The following is a 7,761-nucleotide window of genomic DNA, read 5'->3' as shown; positions in this document are numbered from 1 at the left end:
TCGACCAAATCGGGCTACGGTGTTGAATAATAGGTTTGCGATTTTAGCTGTTGGTTTCTTCTGGAAAGTTCGTTCGTCCGACGAACTCGAGCTCTGACGGTCGCTTTGACGGGAGGCTCTTGATAAACCCTAGCAGCTCCCGCTCTCATCATCTGTGGTCTCATTTGCTAGGTTCGCTTTTCCCCTTCTCCACTGTTCGTTGCCTTCGACTTCGCCTCCTTCGCGTGGCAGGTAGAGTTTTGAACGAGTCCCTACTTGACGACGTTTCTTCCTGTCGGGTCCGAAATCACACCTCCTAGCCGTTCGTCTGTTCGATCGGAAGTAACGACGACGACGGGAGCTTGCTCGTTGCGAAGGTAGCCATCTTTATTCCGTTCGCGCGCTTTTTCGGCCAAATCCCGTAAATTCGCCGAACTCCCGGATTTAGTAGACTAGGGATTTACGGCAAAAGTGCGAAACGGTGGATTTAACTCGCTGTGAGATTTAACGGTTCCTAAATCCTGTTTGGCTGGATTTAGCATAAATCCTGCTCAAATCCAGCATAAATCCTGTAACCAAACAGCCCCTTCGTATCGTCGTATACAAAGGTATGATTCTTTCAATTCCTTCATCATCTTTTTCCTCTTCATTAATTATCTTCTCCTAGGCTTCCTTACTGTGGCCGTCACCCTGATATCCTCGCACACTGCCTTTCTCCCCTTTCAGTGCTCCAGCCTCCCGTTTTCTACATCTCTGTATTTCCCTTGTTTATAGTCATCTTCTCTAATCCTGACTCTATCCCACTCCTCTTTTCCTGTTTACTTTTTTTTTTTTCCATTTTTCCTTCATCTCTCTGCTAGTTTCTCTCCATCTATCACAGAATCTCTCAGTTGCTCTCTAAGCCCTCGTGTATTTGCTATAACTCTTTAGCCATCTACACTTGCGTGTTTGTTTATGCTCACATGACATTTCAGATGTTTATGGCTTGGTTATTTTTTTGGTTTGTTTTATTTGTTTTTGCCATAAAACTTATTAGATGGTTATTATTAAGTGGAACTGAAATCTCTGATGCTGTTTTTATTTATTGAGATGTTTCTGTTACCTCCTTTCTCATATTTGTATCTGTACACGTCTGCATCTCTTTTCTATCCTTCTCAATCTCACTTGATATATCTATTAGCACACTCTTTGTTGCTTGGACTGTGTTCCCACGTCATTTACATTCACATTAACATCCATTTGCCCTATATCTTGCAGATTTTTTTGGGGTCTTATGTTTTTTTACTTATTATTTTGCTTACTTTGTACTAGTTGAGCATTAGATGAACTCAGGATCAACATTTAACTTTTATCCTTCACAACCTTTTAGCAATGTGCTTTAAACCTTGTTAATTCAAACATTGAATTTTAATTTTAATCAGCTAACTTTATACATGTGTTGTTTTTTGAGTCGCAATTGTGTGAAACTAGAAATCATTGAATTAAAAATAATTGTGTTAAAGAGAGAGTGGTGACATTACTTTTTGAAAATAAAACAATGGAAATGATTGTTTTGGCATTTTAATTGTGGGAGGAGGAAGCACCAATAAGGAAACCATTTATAATGAATGTGAATGGATTAAAGATTAGGAGGTAGAATAATTATAACATGGGTATATTTTGTGTGAAATCTGAAAAGGCTTACACAAAATCAAGATAGCTCCTAATATAACACTAGATTAAATGTGTAGGTTGTTTCCATAAATAAACAGCAAATAGTTGAGGTAATTGTAGAAGGTTGATGGCTAGGAGAAAATAGGTTGTTTTTATAATTTTTCATGATTAGAAAATATTAGGAATGACCTTTCTTTATTAGATTTAAACTAGAAATTGACTTTTAATAGGACACAATGGAGAAAAAAGATTCATGTAGCCGACCCCACGTAGTGGGATAAAGGTTTGATGTTGTTGTTGTTGTATTAGCGACATCAGAAATTTATTATAATGACATTTTAATTGAAAATTAATATAAAAATATGTTTTTTTTGTTACACTTACATTTCTTGGTTTATTGAAATGAGGTATATCACCATGTTTGTTGTTTCATGTCCCTTGAACATACTACAACAAGCTAGAAAAGAGTAGGAGGATTTGAGTGAAGAAGGTGACATAGATGTGAAGAACATGAGAAAAGATAAGAAGATAATCTTTTAATCATGTCTGCCAAGACGGATCCCCAAATTAAAACCTTGTGATTGAGGTAATTAGGGTTTTTTTTGTGAAGGTGATGCACATAGAGATAACAAATTTACGATCCAAGCTGGTGTGAAGGAGACGAACCAAGAAGAAAATACTAGACATGGTTATTGTTGTTCCATTTGATTATTTATGTTCCTTTACCTAACACCTAAATATCCTTTACTTTCTCTACACTTAATAACTCTCTTACAAATGCCTTGAATCATTCACTAAAAACACAATCTCCCCAACAAAATTCCCTCCCACATCAATTTACTTCCCAATTCCTTTGGCATGAATTCTTTGCCAATTTACCAATTTTACCTCCATATACATCCCACTTATAGAATGCATTTCAATCTTCAAGCAACAACTTATATTGTGTGGAAATAGGAGTAGGAGATTAGATTTGTAGATAGGAAGTTAGGAGACATGATTGAGAGAGTGAGTATAGAGTTATTGTTAAGGATCAACACATGTGATAGAATGACAAAGGGATTTTAGAGAGAGAGGAAAAGAGAAGAAACTAGGTGCTTGGTGAGTTGCAGATTATGAAAGACGAGTAAGGTGAGGGAAAGAGAGGGGATGGATATCCAATTGAAGCCAGAGAGGCTGGAGGGGAGGGAGAAGAGAGAAATTATTGACGAAGGTGAGGCGTAACCACAACTAGGAGAAAGGCATAGCAACCTGAAATCTTCGTTCAATGTTTCTGTTACAAAACCTTTAGGTTTCTACTAGCGGGTAAGTTTTCTTGGGTAATTAATAATTACCAGAAAGATTTAAAGAAATTATTAAACGACACATGTCTTAATAAGAGAACATTACCCTTCCTTTGATAGTCAACATAAAGATAAATAAGGGGATAACATAACCATTACACTTAACATAAAATAAATTACAGAGACTGCGACAAAACAATTATCACCATGACAAAATTTTGTTTATTTTCATGTTACCCCTCTATTCCATTCCTATATTCTTAACACTAAAACAAGCATTGAGCCAACATCCTTCTAAAGTAGAACAATACCTATAATAGATTTTTTTATTATGAACCATATCAAAATGTTTTGAAGCAAGCTTGAGCAGACAAAAAATGTTTAAAATATAATTCAAGTACATGTTTTTTAGTGGATAAGGATGACGGGAAATACTTGAAAGATAGAAGAGAATTTTGAAGCATGCACTGTTATATATTGGGGTTTCCAATTTTTGCGAGGGATTCAATTTAAAACTTATTTTTCATTTCCGTGGCAAGTTAATTGTCAGCTTAAATCTGATTGTTTATTTTTTAACTGTTACAGTGTTTTTGCAGTTTGATTACGTTAGATGTAGTTTTGACTGTAGCTTAATTGAATTATACTTGATCGGATAACTGAGGGAACTTTTAGAAACATAAATTGATTAGGTTTCATTCTCTCATTAATCTTCTTTTATCACCCCCTCAGCGCAGTCTTACATGCTAGATCTCTCATTTTGACAAAGAAGATTCTAACGGTGGAAAATTATTGCATTTTTGAATGTATGGTCAGAGTTTCTCCAAAAGTGGAATGAGATAATAAGTGAGTCTTTGAAAGTAGGATTGTGGATGATAAGATCTTGACCCATTATCAATGCAGAGCAGTTCTATGCGATCTTGCTTCGTTCCGGACATAACTATAAGATGGCTCAATGTGATCTTGATTCTTGCTAACCTAGTTAATTATTCTATGTGAAATTTGATTTTTTTTTAATCCATTTGTAATATTGAAATCAGCTTATTCATCTTGCATACAACGGCGGATTTAGGGGGGCCCCTTTGGGGAATATTTTTTATTTATATTATTAGTTAAATTAGATATGAAAATGAACTATAAAAGAATAGTTGGTATACATGAGCATAACAATATATAGTCCAAATAAAATTATTTTGAAATTAATTTGGATGAGCATGATAATAAATTTTTTAATATTGTAAAAATTTATATTCTTATAGAAATTATTATAAAAAAATTAAAATCTCAATGCCATTTTCAAGCTCGAATGAAAAAATTGAGGGTATTTTAAAAATCATAGATTTGTGCCCCCCTAGATAAAAATTTATGGCTCCGCCACTGCTTGCATACACACGTGCATCCATAAATGTTCAGCTATATACTGTATAGGTGCATATCTACTACTTTATGTATATACACGTATGCATTAATATACACAACAAGCATACATGTATTAATGTATGCATACAGATGCATTTTCATCCAATCTAGAGCTCACTCATTTTGATTTGGGTTTGTCTAAATTCACATTTGTTCAAGCCAAGCAGGTCTCGTTGGCGTAATATTTGATTTTGATCAATGTTTGGCTCAACAAATAAATATAACTCATATAATTGCCAAATTATTTTAATTTTTTTTCTAATTTTTCTTTAATAACACTATCATTGCTAGGTCCCAAGTCCTGTATGAGAAAAAGTGGAGGGTTGCATTAGGTAGTCGATAACATTCATAAAACTTGTCGAATAATCATGACATGAATCTTTTAATAGATTGTGTTAATGCTAGGGCGTTTCTTGGAAGCGACGCGTTGCATGACCTAAATACATATACAAGTTAGCAAGGGCCGTTGCACCGGTGCCTGAGTATAATGTTAAATATGCAAGGGTTTCGACATCATGGATGGATGTGGGCAAAGAAGATAGTCCATGAAACTAAAATTAGGATATGAACTTAGAATAAAAGTTCCCTTACAGGTAAATTAATGAAATTAATAGATGTTATGATCTATAGGAAGATAAATATTCTTTGCATTCAGGAAACTAAATTGGTTGGAGAGAAGGTTAAGGAGATAGATAGTTTAGGATTTAAACTATTATATTCTGATAGTAGTCATACTAGAAATAATGTATGTGTGATTATATACAAGAGTTTGAAGGATAACATTGTAAAAATTAATAAAATTGAAGATATAATTATAGCTTTAAAGATTGTTGTTGATGTTAAGGTTATTAATATTGCAAGCGCTTGTGCTCCTCAAATAGGTTTGGATATGTTTTCAAAATTAAAATTTGGGAATGAACTAGAAGAATTAATACAAAAGATTTACTATTAAAGATAGTATACGAAATAATCATATACATGAAAAGGTTGGAATAGCTCTAGTGGAAGGTAAGATTAGAGAAAGTCACCTTAGATGGTTTGGTCACATAAAACGACGGCCCTCCGATGACCCTTTTAGGAGAACAAATTTATTAGATTGTATTTATATTACGAAAGGTAGAGGTAGACTTAAAAAGACTTGGTTAGAAAATATTGGAAATGACCCTTCTTTATTAGATTTAGATGAGAATTTGACCCTTAACATGACACAATGGAGAAAAAAGATTCATGTTGCCGATCCCACATAGTGGGATAAAGGCTTGTTGTTGTTGTTGTAATCTTTCTTTATTTTCCCTTCAAACTTGCAAAATATTTGAGATTTCATGGAAAAGGGTTCATAACATAACATTGCAAGATTATTAGTGCAATTTGATGATGTTAGGCCGACCTAGGAGGGGTCGGCTGGACCGGTCCAACCCGGACCGGTCCTCCACCTACGCGAGATATTTTCCCTCCCAAAACTCCCCCGTGCCCTCCCCCCCCCCCCCCGCCGTTCGGATTTCGCTAATTTTTTTTGGTCGCTCGTTTTTCGCGCCCCCCGCAATTCCGTCTCGCGTTAGGTGGAGGACCGGTCGGTTGGGACCGAAGTATCCCAACCGACCCCTCCTGGCGGCCTAAATATCATCATAATGCACTAAATAAATTCTTCGAATGTTATGTTATGAACTCCTGTTCCAATGAAATGCTCAATATTTTGCAAGTTTGAAAGGGAAAATAAGAAAGATGTACATACAAACAACAAGCCTTTATTCCCACTATTTGTGATCGGCAAATGTAATCTTTTTTTCTCCATTGTTGTCATTTAAAGGGTCAAATTCTCATCTTAAATCTTAATAAAGAAGGTCATTTCCAATATTTTCTAACCAATAGTCTTTTTATAAGTCTACCTCTACCATTTCTAATAATTATAAATACGAATCTAATAAATTTGTTTCTCCTAAAAAGAGTCATCGGGAGGGCCGTGCGTTTTAATTGTGACCAAACCCAATTCTTAAGGCAGACTCTCTCTAATTCTTTTCCTATCCACTCAGAAGCTATTCCAACCTTTTCATTATGATTATTTCGATATACATATCTTAATAGAAAATCTTTGTATTAATTCTTCTGTTCTATTCCCAAATTTTAATTTTTAACACATATCCAAAACCTATTGAGGAGCACAAGCGCTTGCATATTAATAACCTTAAACTTATCAACAACAATTGTTAAATAGTTGCTATTTGCATGCATTACATTTTTGCAAGTCTTATAAACGTTTTGATGATTTCCAAACTTATATTCAAATGTTGTAGTTATTCTCCTATACAATTTTGGAAAAGAAAATTGTATTTAGCTCTGTGTGTAGTACTAATTTCAGGGAAAAATGAATCCAGACTACGATTAGACTTCAAATTAAAAAATCAGCATGAGATACCTTGAAATTTTTTGAAGCTTTTGCATTTTGCCGGATGGATAATCAGAAAATTGAAAGGAGTGATTGTAACTTGAGTGCTAATAGTACAAATCATACACACACAAATAAGAAGTCATATTAAATTTTTGTATTGAGTCGGTACAGTTTTGACGATTCGTTCTTACTGGTGACGATTTCAGACAGTTATCTCCTATAGAGCATATGAGATTCAATAGCGAACTTGCTCGAAAAATTGTCTAAGTCCTATTCGTCAGGACGAAATAATATATCGTACAGTACCGATTGGCTCTATGGAAAATTTCTCCATGACGAAAATTAATTATCGCTACAGTTACGATTGTGCTCTCTCTGTAAAATTCTTCCAAACGAACTTAATTATCGTTACAGTACGATTGGCTCTCTGGAAAATGTTCGTCCAGCGAAATTTAATTATACGTACAGTACATTGGCTCTCTGAAAAGTTTCATAAGTCCCGACGAAATAATATATTTTCGTACAGGACCATCTGTCCTCTTTAAAAATTCGTCTAGACGAATCAATTTTCGTCCAAACGATTAACCGGATCTTAGTGATATTTTTACAGCACGTTCTTAATTCTACCTTGAATAATCGTTCGTACTGGACGAATCCTAGTTCGCTACAGGCGATCAGCTGTTACGAAGACAATTTCGTACACATATTCAGAATAGGGTTCGTTTCATATCGTTTAATATAAATCGCTCCAGACGATCCACGATCGTACAGGAACGATACCACTGCGATACAGATTGAATACTTGGCAGTTTTTGGGCGAGTTTTTCTTTCTTTTGTATAAATAGCCCAAAAATTAAGGAGGGGGGGGGGGGACTTTGGCCCCCAGCCCAACTCTTTTTGTCATTTGATCTTCGTGCCCTTGATCGAGGATAGCCAAGGACGAGAGTTGGAAGAGCTCAAGGAGGATTCTTATCCACTGGAAGCGAGAACGCTTCACTGGAGTTCAAAGGAAGAGTTCTTCTAACTTGTGAATTGGATTACTTC

General features: G+C 35.2%; 1 protein-coding gene across 8 annotated transcripts in view; it reads left to right on the top strand.

Moving 5' to 3' along the window:
• Positions 1 to 7,761, top strand: part of LOC110100538 — a 25,959-nt gene continuing 18,198 nt past the window's right edge. For 3 of the 8 annotated variants that reach the window (XM_020828082.2, XM_020828084.2, XM_020828083.2), the window contains exon 1: positions 1 to 356. The gene's annotated coding sequence lies outside the window, so the exon portion shown is untranslated. Of the gene's footprint in view, positions 588 to 7,761 lie in introns of all 8 variants that reach the window. The other 5 variants (XM_020828078.2, XM_020828080.2, XM_020828079.2 and 2 more) reach the window with 2 other exon arrangements.

This window comes from Dendrobium catenatum, unplaced genomic scaffold (genome assembly GCF_001605985.2).
Source record: "Dendrobium catenatum unplaced genomic scaffold, ASM160598v2 original_scaffold_224352, whole genome shotgun sequence".
NCBI lineage: Eukaryota > Viridiplantae > Streptophyta > Magnoliopsida > Asparagales > Orchidaceae > Dendrobium > Dendrobium catenatum.
The sequence above is the reverse complement of the archived record's forward strand: the minus strand, read 5'-3'. Positions and strand labels throughout refer to the sequence as shown.